The following is a 15281-nucleotide window of genomic DNA, read 5'->3' as shown; positions in this document are numbered from 1 at the left end:
TAATATAATATGGAGAAGACTGAAATAAGTTCAAAATCCCTAGTACAAGTAACAATTTTACTATGGAGAGATGTGCAATAAAATTGTATATATGCCTTTAAATCTTTAAATTTTTAAAACTGTTTTTGGCGCCAATTACCGTATAAATACTCAGGATGTTTAAATAAGAACTGTTCTGAGGAAGTCTGCTGTAGGCAGATGAAAGCGCTAAACATCACGTATTTATGTTGTTAAATTTAATGTAGACCTGTGTGCAGTGTTGCTGTGTATTAAACGTTTGGTGGTGAACATCAGAGGATCTGTGGAACCTTTATTGCCATTTTCCAGAAAGCCGGTGTTTTTTCTAAAAACAAGTTGCTACTCACATCTTTGATTTTCCTAGTCGCTTTTGCAGGCATGGCTGGTATCGGTGAGGACACACAGAGGAGCCCTGAAGTGAACGAACTTTCTCTATTGCGAGCGGAAGTCACAGGTTTACATGCCGAGATGAGGAAACTCGCAAATATGTTTCAGTGCCTAATGGATATGAATACAGCGGCGCCAGATAAACATTTGGAGCAGGTAAATCAGTCAAACGCAAATATGCACTGCTGCTCTAAAAAAGAAATATTGTTAACTGTTGGCTCTAATAGTGATACGGACATACCAAATGGCCAACCCAGTCCAGCTATTTCCTTGTCGGATACGTATAGAGAGTCTTTGGAAATGGTACAAACAGAAGATAAATTCGTATTAACACCAGACAAAGATTTTACCTTCGATTTTAGTATGCTACAAGATCGCATGGACATTGAGAGGAAAGGAGCGAAACCCAAAGCACAATCAGTGCTTAAAACCTATGCGACTACAGTGAACAGAGAAATGGGCACAACAACGGGTACTTTTAATAAAAAAACAGTTTCTAGCCCTAATAAGCCCACAATTGTAAATGAGACTAAAAATAAGAAGGGCATTAGACATAAAGAAACTGTAAATGTGAAAGTCAATGTAAATGATGATTTTAATGAATTTATAAATAATGAATATAATTTTGATACAGTATACAAAACACCACGACCTCCAGTGGTAAATGGTAGTAATTCTATAAAAGAAATGATTTATAATTTTGGTAAAAAGCTAGCATTAATAAGGAATTTAAAGGTGGATAATGCATATCTCCACAAATGTATTAATATTCAAGTTGTACCTAAGGGAATGAGATTTTTTAAATTACCAATGGGTTTAATTTATAATGATCAAGTTAAGTTTGAATTTAACAATTTATTTGATGAATTTGGGATGAAATATATGAATTTAATAATACAATACAATGATGAAAGAATTTCGAACCTGATTCATGAAGTAGAAATCATAAACCAGAGTATATTATTACACAATGAATTTGATACTTGGAAGGAATTATATAACAAACAATTCTATCAGGCAGACAAACAGGCACAGAGTGTGTTTACTAGGAAACATGGCAAGCTTGATAGGGATGTGGAAGCATATAAAGCCAATAAAGCATATATATGGCCATCAGATAGGAAGCCCACACATATTGAAAAGAAGTATAGTGAAAGAGAATGGAGAGATGAGTACAAAGAAAATTTTCAGGGGGGAAGGTATCATCCGACATACAGAAAAACCCAATATCATCACAACACATACAACAAGATACAATAGGTAGAGATGAAATTAAAGCATATGTATCTACATGTAAGGAAGTTATGAATGAACATTATAAAGAATTATCCAATAATAAGGAAGTGGACAATACAGAGATATCTCACAGTACGCAGATCATGAGTACTTTTAATGGTTTTAATGTATACAACTATTCTGATTTTATAGTTAAGGAGGAGTTTTATACTTTGTTGGCCAAAGGCATGAAATTTATACCCAATTCCAGCTTTAGACTAGTAGAGAGCATCAAAGACATCAAGTTATTTTGTAGGAAGTTAAATCTAGCCTTGCAATTTGAAGAAAGTGGACTAGATAAATCTGAAGCAGCAGGGATATTAAAGAAAAAGAGTTGCTACATTCCTACAAGTAACCCTATCATCAGCCAATATGAGAGTATGGTATGCAATGATATATATAAGTTTAATAGGAATGTCAGAAAGAAGAAACAAAAGAACAATGAAGTAATAGACAATTTAAATACAAAAGAGAGAGAATGTTTGAATACCCTTATAAAGAATTCTGAGATTAGAATAATGAGACCAGATAAAGGGGGAGGGGTGGTTATATATCCACAACATGAATATAAAGCCGCCATACATAGAATCTTAAATGAATCTGGCAATTATGAAGCAATATCATGGAATCAAGTCAATATAGGATATAGACGTATAGATTTATATATCGAAGAATATTTATTGGACAATAGAATTACTAAAGAAGTGTACGATTTCATACGGACTGAATATCCTATGATGGCCCATATTGTGAGCATTCCGAAGATACATAAATCTATACCTCAACCTCCTTTCAGACCCATCATATCAGGATCAAAGTCAAAGACATTCAACATCGGTTATACTATTGATAAATGGGTCAAAAATATTTATAAAAACATACCACATCTGATAATAGATTCTTGGGATTTTTTAAGGAAATTAACACCACAGGTATGCAATACAGAATACACATTTGTGACGATAGATGTCTGTGATTTATTTTCCTGTATACCAAAGGAAGAAGGATTAGAATATTTTTGCAATAGTCTGAGAACATATTCAGAGTTAACTTGGGACAAAATTGTAATGGTTATGGATATGATGTCATTGATTTTGGACCACAATTATATATCATATGAAGGTGAGATATATAGACAGAAAAAAGGAGTGGCAATGGGTGCATCTTGTGCACCCATATTTGCGAACCTAGTAATGCTAGAATGGGAGAATACATATGTTATGAATAGTATATACAAGGATAATATAATATTTTATGCCAGGTTTTTAGATGATATTTTTATTTTATGGAAGGGTGATAAGGCAGATATATTGAAATTTTTAGAATATATTAATACCACCACTGAATTTTTGAAGTTCACGCACAGTATAAGTGAAAGTGGTATTTCATATCTGGACACATTTATTTATAAGAAGGATGATGGATATGCATCTAAAGTGCATAGAAAAATAACATTTTCTAACGACTATATTTATTATAGTAGCAATCACCCGAAATATGTTTTTAAAAATATTGTTAAAGGTCAGTGCATAAGGGGAGCAAGAATGTCATCAACTTACAAAGATATGGAAAGTGAGATGACTTTCATATACAAATTATTTAAGGATAGAGGATATCCGACAGAGATATTGAAAGACACTATCAAATATGTATGTTCCGAATGGAATCATAAATATATTCCACTATTAGGTAGACCTGAAATTTCACTTGAAAAGGATGTAAATATGGTTTATAAGGAAGGAAGAGTTTGTGTCTTGACATATTCACCTTATGTGAATTATATAAAAGAAATTGTGGAGAGATGTTGGGACATTATTACTGTGACTGAAGTTACTAGAGAAAAGTTAGGGCATAAACCAACTATAGTATACAGGACAGCCCCTAACATCAAGAAATTATTAGAGAAGACAGGCGGAAAAGAAAAAAGCAATAGGAATACAGACACATATACTAGGAAATGTGGGAACTGTTCTCAATGTCAATTCATTAATACAACATCACATATAAGGTTAGAAAATGCGAATTATACCAAGATTAAGAGCAAGGGAGGATGTTGTCATACAAAACAGGTGGTATATATAGCATTATGTAAATCCTGTCCAGCCTTCTACATAGGGAAGACAGAGAGAAAGTTAAACAAGCGGATTTATGAACACAATTACAGAATGAAAACTAAAGATCAGAAGAATGCCCTGTATAGACATATTAAAGAAACAGGAGATACACATTCTTTTACATTCTCGATCATAGATCAGGAATTTTTGAATCCCAGAGGAGGAGACTGGAAAAATAATTTAGCATGTAAAGAGAGCAGGTGGCAGATGCTTACAGATGCAACAAGAAAACCAGGATTGAATGACTTCATAAGTATTAAGCCTTTTTTAAAAATGTGATTTATAGGTAGGTAGGAAATAGGGTCTTTTTTCTCTGTTATATGACACTTTCCACTATTTATGAAATTGATGGCATTCAATGCAAAGGAATATATTATCATTTTTATCATTTTATACATATATCTAATAGTATTGTATTTATAAAATATTATTTTATATACATATCTAATAGTACTGTATTTATAATGTATCCAATTATTATTATTTATTAGTATAATGTCAAGTATTTATAGAGAGATATTTTATAATGGACATTTTATGTAGTTTTTTAAATATATTTATGCTATTTATAATAGAATATATCTTAGTAGTTTTTAATATAATATGGAGAAGACTGAAATAAGTTCAAAATCCCTAGTACAAGTAACAATTTTACTATGGAGAGATGTGCAATAAAATTGTATATATGCCTTTAAATCTTTAAATTTTTAAAACTGTTTTTGGCGCCAATTACCGTATAAATACTCAGGATGTTTAAATAAGAATTGTTCTGAGGAAGTCTGCTGTAGGCAGATGAAAGCGCTAAACATCACGTATTTATGTTGTTAATTTAACGTAGACCTGTGTGCAGTGTTGCTGTGTATTAAACGTTTGGTGGTGAACATCAGAGGATCTGTGGAACCTTTATTGCCATTTTCCAGCAAGCCGGTGTTTTTTCTAAAAACAAGTTGCTACTCACATCTTTGATTTACCTAGCAGCTATATACATGTACCTGTGGAAAATGACCCTGTGTGTGCCCGCATATGGTGTGTCAACCTTTAGATGAATGGGTTATGGCCCGCACACACACACACACACACACACACACACACACACACACACTGCCCTCCCCATAGCTCTACTATGACAAGCCTGTTGAGGTCATCCATTGTGAAATACACCTTTGGAAGAGTTGTAACCCAGTAATCTCCATGACACATCCTATAACTGTGTAATGTGATAAACAAGTTGGGTAGGAGTTCCAATCCCAGACATGGCAAGCGTGTGTGTGTGTGTGTGTGTGTGTGTGTGTGTGTGTGTGTGTGTGTGTGTGTGTGTGTCTGGGTAGGGAGCAATGTTTTAGGGTAGTTACACACCCTACAATTCAAATGCTCTACTTTGGTAAGGCTGCTGATGTCATCCATCTAGAAATACACCTCTGAGACGTTTGTAGCCCAGTAATCTCCATAGCGCACCCAATAACTGTATACTGTTGTAGTGTGATAAACTAGTCAGGTAGGAGTTCCAATCCCACACATGGCAACTGTGTGTGTATCTGTTTGTCTGTCTCTGCCTGTGTAGGGAGCAATGCTTTTTAGGCTAGTCACACTCCCTACAATTCAGATGCTCTACTTTGGTAAGGCTGCTGATGTCATCCACCTAGAAATACACCTCTGGGAGGGTTGTAGCCCAGTAATCTCCATAGCATGTCTCATAACTGTGTACTGCTGTCGTGTGATAAAAAGTTGGGTAGGAGTTCTAATCCCAGACTTGTCAAGTGTGTGTGTGTGTGTGTGTGTCTGTCCATGTCTGTGTAGAGAGCAATTCCTTTTAGGCTACTCACACTCCCTACAATTTGAATTTCCTAATTTGTCAAGGCTGCTAATGTCATCCACCTAGAAAGACACCTCTGGGAAGGTTGTAGCTCAGTAATCCCCATAACATGTTCCATAACTGCATACAGCTGTAGTGTGATAAGATAGGTAGGAGTTCTAATCCCAAACTTAGCAATTGTGTGTGTATGTGTGTGTGTGTCTGTGTGTGTGTGTGTGTGTGTGTGTGTGTGTGTGTGTGTGTGTGTGTGTGTGTGTGTGTGTGTGTTTGTAGACAGCAATGCATTTTAGGCTAGTCACACTCAGTACATTTCAAATGCCCTACTTTCGCAATCCTGCTGATGCCATTCACTATCAAATACACCTTTGGGGCAGGGGCACTCCAGCAATCCCCGTGGTGCATCCAATAACAGCATTATGTTGTAGTGTGATATAGAACTCTGGTAGGGGTTCTATTCCCACACATGGCAGTTGTGGCTGTTTTGTGTGTGTTGCTATATCTGTGTAGGGAGCAATGCATTTTAGGCTAGTCACACTCAGTACAATTCAAATGCCCTACTTTGGCAAGCCTGCTGATGTCATTCACTGTGAAATACACTTTTGGAGAAACAGTACTCCAGTAATCTCCATGGCACATCCTATAACGGCATAGTGCTGTAGTGTACTATACCTAGTTAGGTAGGAGTTCTAATCCCAGACATGACAGGTGTGTATGTTTGTGTGTCTGTGTTTGTCATTCGTACCCTGTGTGGAGGTGGTTGTGAGTGTGTAACAACTGGACTCAATGTGGAGTGGGTTTTGCAACCTTCTTATATGGTTGGTGAAGTACATACCACAATGTCCACTGTACAGAGATAACAGATGTGAAATAGCTGAGATGCTGGGATGCAAATCCATACCACTAAATGTGACATCTATGCCAGCGGAACAATGTTGGAAACCCTTGTCTTACCCAGAGGACACTCTCAGCCCATGTCTCATACACACACACACACACTTGCCTAGGCAACATCCGATATGTTGGTAGTACCCTGTATATTGCCCACTGATAGTAACCATGATGTGATTGCAGTGGGCTACAGAGGGCATGGCACCCTATCCATTAGTCCAACAGGCATGTACATGCCAACAGTGCACCTCCCCCATGTTCCCCACTGGAAACCTGCAACACCTGTGGTGCCATCAAATGTGACCCACAATGGACATACCATGCTTGAAACACAAGCCCTGTATGGACAGATGCCACTGACACCTGTGAATACCGGTATCAATGTAAGTGCAGAGTCGACCTGATGTCCATTAACCATTCCCGCCACATGAGGTCAGGACTGGCACATCTGATGATAACATTCTGTGTACACAACATGGGCCAGACACCCCAGGTACAGATCCACATGTCACTGTACATGCATGTGGGAGGTGTGCACATCCCAGACACTGTCCATATCATGGACTAAAGAACACATACATGGCAATCAATACACAGCATTGGCCACATGCAATAGTCACCCTGGTGACTGGATGGTGAATACAATACCCACCTGTGTGGGCAACTCCAGACACTACACCTCAGAGGCACATTGCAGACCATTGTCATGTGGCCTGATGCCAAGGTATACCCATCACCTAGCCTTATATAGCCATCTGGCACCATCAACCACAACACACCCATGAAGTAGTGCACCCATGCATGTCAGTACTGGCACCCGTGTCTGTGTGTATGGTGTCTGATGCGTATGACCACATTCACAATCACTACAACCCCATTGGCATACTGAAGCATGCTGTCTGATGCCAGACACCTACACATACCCTTTGCACATATAACCTCCATATGATCCCTGTGGTGCATGTGATACCTGCACAGTACTGTGTTGTGGCAATCCCACTAGTGATGGGTTGTATTCCTGGCCCTGTCAAGTCTGTCAATGTGTGTGCATCCCTGCGAGAGTGTGGCTGCATTGATGCTGACACCTGTTCATGCAAACAGGCATGTGTACTACACCTAGCACATAGCTACCATATCCTTGTTGCAGATGTCACACCATCACATATACGTTCTGAGGGCTCCCCAACATGTAACTTATATGGCACATCCATTAACTGCATGGACATGTGATAGCACTACATAGTCATCAGTGGTTTGATACCCTGTACTGGTAGGTGTGTGACAAAAACATGCTTACGTTTTACTCTCCCACCCCTCCCTGGCTTTTCTGTGCCTCTGTCTGCCTCTCTCACTCCCTCTCTGGAGGATGTGGAGACTTATACCTGCATTGCTTAGGCAGTAGCATGTGTATTTTAAGTGATGCTGAGCATCAGCTGATGGCCTCTATATGAATTGCAGCCCTCCACTAGCTGACTGCATATGGAACAACTGTGGTAAAATTCCCATATCCAATTGCATGGAAACACACACCAACATCTAGGAACATCATGTTGGTGTTGGGCCTTTCATTCACTGTGAGCAGGAACTCAATCTGTTGTTTGGCAAACAGCATCTCAGATGAATCAGGGATTTACCTCTAACAACATACACTGTAGAAACAGGTCAACACACAGGAGGGGGATGTGTCTGACATGACTACAGACTGTAAATGCTGCTATACTGCATTTGGAGTGATGTTGGTTTAACACAGTGTGTGTTGATATGGCTGTCCTACATATTTTCATACCTGCCATGCCAGTGCTATGTTTATGAGGGAACACCCATCTGTAGAGTCATCTGCAGACTGGCCAGTGTGTGGTGCCTTTTGTTTCAGGTGTTACCCACAGAGCACCTATCTGTGAACTGCAGTAGGTAGGGTGAGGATTGCAGAGTGTAGATAGTGACAGCCGTGAGAGTTACTGACTTCATATCCCTCATAGGACATATATTGCAACAAACCCTGTTACTACAGTAAATGTATGAGGTTATCACAAGCAACATGTCAATACTGGCCCTGTGTATGTGCCTTCAGCCACAACCCTGTCAACCTTTGTACATATGTCATGCAGTAAGGGGTGCATATGTGCTGTACACCATAATTAGTGACATCATATCTTATAACAAGCCAGTGAGATATCAGACTGCTACACATGTTATGTATAGTAGGGGTTATATCTGATGACATAACCTGAACATTCTGCGGTTGTGTGTACAGTACTGAGGTCCGTGTACTTATGGTGATTGTCGGCAGTGTGTGTATTGTTAATATGTACCTTGGCCGGTGTACAGACTGTGGTAGATGTCATTGTTCTTGGTCCTGTTCTATCTGATGTTACATGCTGCTCCACTGTATATTACCCTATCGGCTGATATGTTTGTAGGGCCATACACGCACATGTACCATACCACAGACAGGCATAGAAGCACACTGTATAGTGGCCCAGTATATGTAGGGTTAGTGTGTGAGTGGCACATATGAGGTTGACGTTGAACAGATAGGCCATATACTGTAATAATATGCTAGCATACCATATGTGGCTGTGGCTGTGTTCATATTGGTTGTGGTTATGCACTTTCACATAAGTGTATGCTACTCTGTGCTGTGGCATGCCTGTAGAGCCTGCTAGATATGCAGGTACATGTGCATTCCCCCATAGGAAATGTATGCCAGTGTTGAGCTGGTCTGCCTGTAGCCTGCACAGTGCTTTGTTACACGTCTAGCAGCTTAGTGTACTTACCCAGTGAGATGTAATGTCCAGAAACTTGCCTGATGTACTGCTGCAGGGCCACCATAACAGTCATGTATGTCAGACAGAGCAGTCAGATGCTGTACAGATATAAGATTAATGGACATGCTCCACCTCAAAAAATCTAAATCCACCAAAACCACTAGAGCAAGCGACTTAAACCTTAGCACGGATATAAATAGGACGTGCTGGAGGGATAGATTTATCACTCAGAGACTCCCTATGCTGTGGAATAAAATCCCGGTCCATGTGAGGCAGAGCACCTCGCTGGCTCTGTTCAAGAGAAATCTTGACCTGTGGATGGGAGATCGTAGGTTTATCCCAGGAATCATCTCTGTGTCACTGCTGGACAGAGGCACAACAAACTAATGGGCACAGTATTTTTTCATATAAGGGGTGGCGTAAGCCACAAAAATTTGGGCTAGGCTTATAAATGCCTTAGGGCAGATAGCCTAGTATAAACCTATGAACCTATGAAGTCAATATCTAGTGGGTAGTATGTTGCCATGGCACTTCTGTACCAGTGGTTATTATGTGGCAGGGCAGACAGGGATGTGTGAATGTATAACCTATGGGGGCACATGTATACCAGTAGTTACGTGTTATATCCATCTGCATGGCTGTTAACATCCACATTGTCAGGATTGGTCCACATGTCTTGCACTAAGGGGTTATGTGTATACCTCTGGACTGTCCAGAGTGTGTCAGGCTGTCCAAATATATTGGCTGTTATCTCTGCTGTAGTCCACAGGAGCATTACGTGCTAGTAGTGGTACTGTACTATGTTGTCCTTAGGATGCCTGTCAGTAGCCAATGGCGCACATGTTAAAAGCGGATGTGACCCCCCCCACACACCCCATGTCTGTGAACACTCCCTATTACAGTAGCAATAGTCTACAAATATACCTGATATACATACCTGCCATCCCCTTACACTATGAAATTGGGACTATAGGGGCTGCGGTAGGGCTACACTCCATGTTCAGGACATATGGTGAGGATATATGTTTATTTATTTATTTTATTTTATTTTATTTTACATTTGTTGACCGGGCTAGTCCAACTGGATATATGTCCATTTTCAGTAGAGGCCCGGGGAGAAAAGCTCCATTAGTTGTACACTTTCACAAAAAGGCATAAAAGGTTACATGATAAACATAGCAAGTAAAACAGATAAAAAATAAATTTGTAAATTTTTTTTTTTTTTTTTTTTTTTATGTTAACAAGGGTAATGGTAGAGAAAAGAGTTAGCATTAGTCTGGATTAGTGCAGGAGCAAAGCCAGTGTTTATTGAGATAAATTTTTAGTTGGTATTTGAAAAGTTGGAAAGAGGTTAAAGAAGTGATATCAGAGGGTAGTTTATTCCATGTTTTTCCAACAGAGTTGGAGAATAAACTGTCACCTGCATTATTGTTAGGTTTGGTAATATTAATCAGAAGTTTATTAGAAGAACATAGTTGTTTCAGGTTGTTGTATGGAGAAATAAGGCTAGAAAGTATTGGTGTGTTGGTTGGCTGATATAGAATCTTATAAGCAATTAAGATCTGTTGAAGTACAAGTTGGTTAGGAAGTTCCATCCAGCCTAGTTCTTTTAGGTTCAAGCAGTGATGAGTTCGAAAAGGAGATCCAGCAGAATCAAGCTATGTTATGATAGGATGTTTCTAGTTTCTTCATGTTGTTTTTGGAAAGATTAGTGTAAATGGGGGAAGCATAGAGAAGAGTGGAGATTAGGTGAGATCTAGCAATGGTGGACCTTGCTGTAGGTGTTAGGAAAGGTTTGATTCTGTAAAGGGATCCTATTTTTTTATTAACTAATTTTATGGTGTTATTGATGTGAGAGTCGAAGTTGAGGTTATTATCAATAGTTATTCCTAATAGTTTTGTGGTCAAGTCAGGAGAGATGAGTGTTCCGTCAGTGGACGTAAGAGTAAAGTAAGGTGGAGTAGATTTACGAGTAGGTGAAAAAAGTAATAGTTTGGTTTTCTTGGGGTTAAGGAGTAGACAGCGGTAAGAGAACCATTGTTCTACAGCGTTAAAAGCTTTTTGAGTAAGTGACTGGAGTTCATATAATTATCCAGATATCTATACAGACATACACATATACATATCGACAGACATAGATGAATATGTATATGTACATAGCTATATAAATAAACACCCAGATATATACATATACAGAGCAATATATGTCTACACATATACAGATAGAGACACATATGCACATATATGTATGGATATCTACATATATATTGACAGTAGTAGGTATATCAGAATAGATATGTATGCACATATAGTTACTGATGTCTACATATATACCAACATAACTAGGCATATCTGTACACACAGGATGTGCATACATATATAGCTATATATTCATATGTCTATATATACATATACGTATATCTATATATATACATATATCTATATATACATATATGTATATGGGAGCGCTACAGAATCCTGAAAGCCCAAAGTCATGAAGACCATCAGGGATGAGCTGCCTTAAGGTATATGGATGTATATTACCATACAATCCACCTTGGTTAAATGCAGGCCTACTGCCACCTGCTATACAGTCTGTTCTGTTTGTCAGTTTGCTTGTGATGGTGTCAATTGTGCCTTGTTATGTAACAGTTACATCCCATTCTGTCAACTGAGGTCTATACCCCCTAGGGATTGTCTACAGAGTGTAGATAGAGGCTGATGAACTATACATCTGCATTACTTACTGTTGATTCTTTGGTACCCTGTGGCCCAGTATGTCTTTACTATTGTACTACTTGATGGCCTTGGCCTGGACAGTAACATTTGTTAACTTTTCCATACTACTGTATTAGTATAACTGTTTCACAGTTGCATTACTCAATTTATATGGATGTCCTTGTCTAAAGAGCTATACCACATGGCATATACAACTGTAATAGTACACAAATAAAGCTTTCCCATTTATGAAAACCTGTGTGTGGTGTTATATCCTTTGATTTCTCTGGGTATATGTTGCAGGCAATGATGTCATTTGTATGGGTGGCTCATACAGTCTCCAGTTGGTAAGGTGGTAACCGTAGGTATAGTGGCTGTTCCATATTGTGTGCACCTACTACATATGTATCTTACTATACATATCTCTGCGTGTGTATGTGTAGTTACATATATACATATATATATATATATATATATATATATATATATATATATATATATATATGTATGTATATCTGTATCTGCATATATGTGTCTGTGTATATGCATCCTAGGGATGCCCATGTCGTGTCAGGTCCTGGTTATGGGATCTGCAACAGTTGGTAGTGTATTGCATGGAGGATGTGTTTGGCTGTGTGTGGGGGGGGGTGTCCTATTCGTACAGACGTATATTGTTTGGAGCCTCCCAACCCCATTAACGGTGCGTGTGGCCATATTATTTTTGTTATTTTCCCATTGTTACCTGCAGATGTATGCCCATATATGCCTATACAGATATATATATATATATATATATATATATATATATCTATATATATATATATATATATATATATATGTATATATATATATATATATATATATATCTGCTTACATAAATATAACTGTGTCCGTATATACCTACACAGGTATATATATCTGCTTACATATATATAACCTGCTGTATATATTTAGACAGATGTAGACATATATATCTACAGATGTAGGCATTTGTATGTATATATGTATATATATATATATATATATATATATATATATATATATATATATGTATACATATACAGATATGTTTTATCTATTTAGATATTAATATATATATATATATATATATATATATATATATACATACACACACACACACACACACACACACACACACACACACACACACACACACATACATCTACATGTTGAACTACATTTTCTGTACTGTTGAATGACTGGGCTGGATGATATGTTTGTGAAAACTTCAGGGTTATGTATATCTGATAGGGCTTAGTGGTAAATCACTTTGGCTGTGGGGTGCAGAGTCCTGGCTTCTAGCCTTGCAGAGGCTGTTTATTTTGTTGCTGTGCAGAACAAGGGCTGTTGGATACACAGTGATTATGGCCCTTTTGAGCAGTTATAAGTGGGTTTGCTCGGGTTTGCATGGTTTTGCACGGAGGTAGGCATTGCTAACTTCCAGTTACAGTTTCTTACACTGATTTAGCTTCTCAATTGCTTAACCAGTGTAGGCATTGCTTACCCCCACACAAGCAGGTTTAAACCAGCTTACTGCTGCTTCAAAGTGCTTACTCCTGCTTACCCCCGTGCTAATTTCTTTAAAAGAAAAGGAAAAGGGGTTGATAGGAAAGTGGTGAAAAAAGGGGCACAAAGAGGGAAAGATAGTAGGGAAACTAGCCAGGGATGTGCTGGAAGGATGTAGGGAAGGTCCATAGCTGCCAATTTCTTCTACAGCAACAGCTGTACATATACACTGAATCTGGAGGTAGATTTGGACACTCAAACCTCTGGGAGGGGGTGAGGACAACAATAATACGTTGTGATGCCAATTAGACCGGATTATATGTGTCCAGTGGACACTTGTGCAAAATGGACAGCTATGTATGGGGTGAGATTTTTTTGTGGGAACAGATTGCCCTTTTTTTTTCAGGTGAGAGTGGGACGTTGGGGAGGGTAGTAGGTATATTTGGGGAGGTAGGTTAACAGACAAGACAAACAAAACGCATGCAGGGGCGGTATATGACACATGTGGGGGGTAAACACCTTGATGGGGAGGGGTGTTGGGAAATCGGAAGCCCATGAGCTCCCTAGTGGAAACAGTGGGACTGAGGTCCCCACCCATGGGCAGTCACCACTGCACCTTCACAGCCCCGAAGGTGGCTGTGCTGGGGGCTGAGTCGCAGAGCCAGGCTGTCCCTCTAGTCATGACATGCAGCCCTCGACCTGGCATAGCAGATCACCAAACTGCTGGCTGATCTCGCTATGCACCACAACCCCGACCTGGTGAGGGGTGACAGGTGCCTGTCTGCGCCCACTCCCAGGGGGGGTGAGCCTCATCCCCTGAGGTGGTTCCACCCAAAGGTGGTGCAAGACCAACAGACAGGGAGGTCTAGGGTTGGGCCCCAGACATGCTGGTGCCCGGTGCCATGGCCAGCTGAGGTGGGACAGGTGGGTCCGCTGGGACAGGCCTTCTCAAGCATGCTATAGTGTTTAGATTTTAGTAATAGTCAACACATTCCAGGGTTAGGTATAACAGCATGCATAGATATTCCAATTAACCCAGACACCAGATACGGAACAGTTGCATAGCGAACAGAACACATGCATATATGGGACCACAGTGGTAATAAGAACAGCATGCAGGTACATTTATGGCACCATGCCACCAATGTTGGAATAAGTCAATATAGCACATGCATGGGAACCATTAAAATATTTATCAAACAACTGGACATTATCAGAACATAGGTGGCATTACATACCAGTTGGGGTGGGTATGTTGATTATTGTTGGAGATATGGTGGGGGGAAGAGGAAGATGTCAATTAACAACTAGTATATTCCTGTAGTCCACATTACTTTCTTAGTGCTGTTATCTGTACCTTACAAGTCTAACTACACTACCCTATAGCCTTAGTTTGGACAGTGATATGGCTGTCATCATTACACATGAACTGGTTTTATCTGCAGTAGACACCTCTTACCTGGTACACCTGTGGAGGGGATGTTTGTTAAAACTAACTGTTTCTACACATACTCCCAGATTCCGTGTTGATGTTGTGCACATAGCTATCCAACTCTTTCTGCACAGACTCTGGCCATGTATTAACCACATACAGGTGTGTCAGGGCATATCTAGAATACTGCCCTCTTCCACCTTTAGTGACCTGACACACACATATACATGCTTTCCTACACAGTTATATTATGTAGCACAGTGTGGGTGACAGTGATCAGTGATACTTTATTATTCAGAGAAACTGCAACACTCACAATTCCCTACAATACCAGAGTGAAC

The sequence above is a fragment of the Protopterus annectens genome, chromosome 4.part0, assembly GCF_019279795.1.
Source record: "Protopterus annectens isolate FY-2018-M chromosome 4.part0, PAN1.0, whole genome shotgun sequence".
NCBI lineage: Eukaryota > Metazoa > Chordata > Ceratodontiformes > Protopteridae > Protopterus > Protopterus annectens.
The sequence above is the reverse complement of the archived record's forward strand: the minus strand, read 5'-3'. Positions refer to the sequence as shown.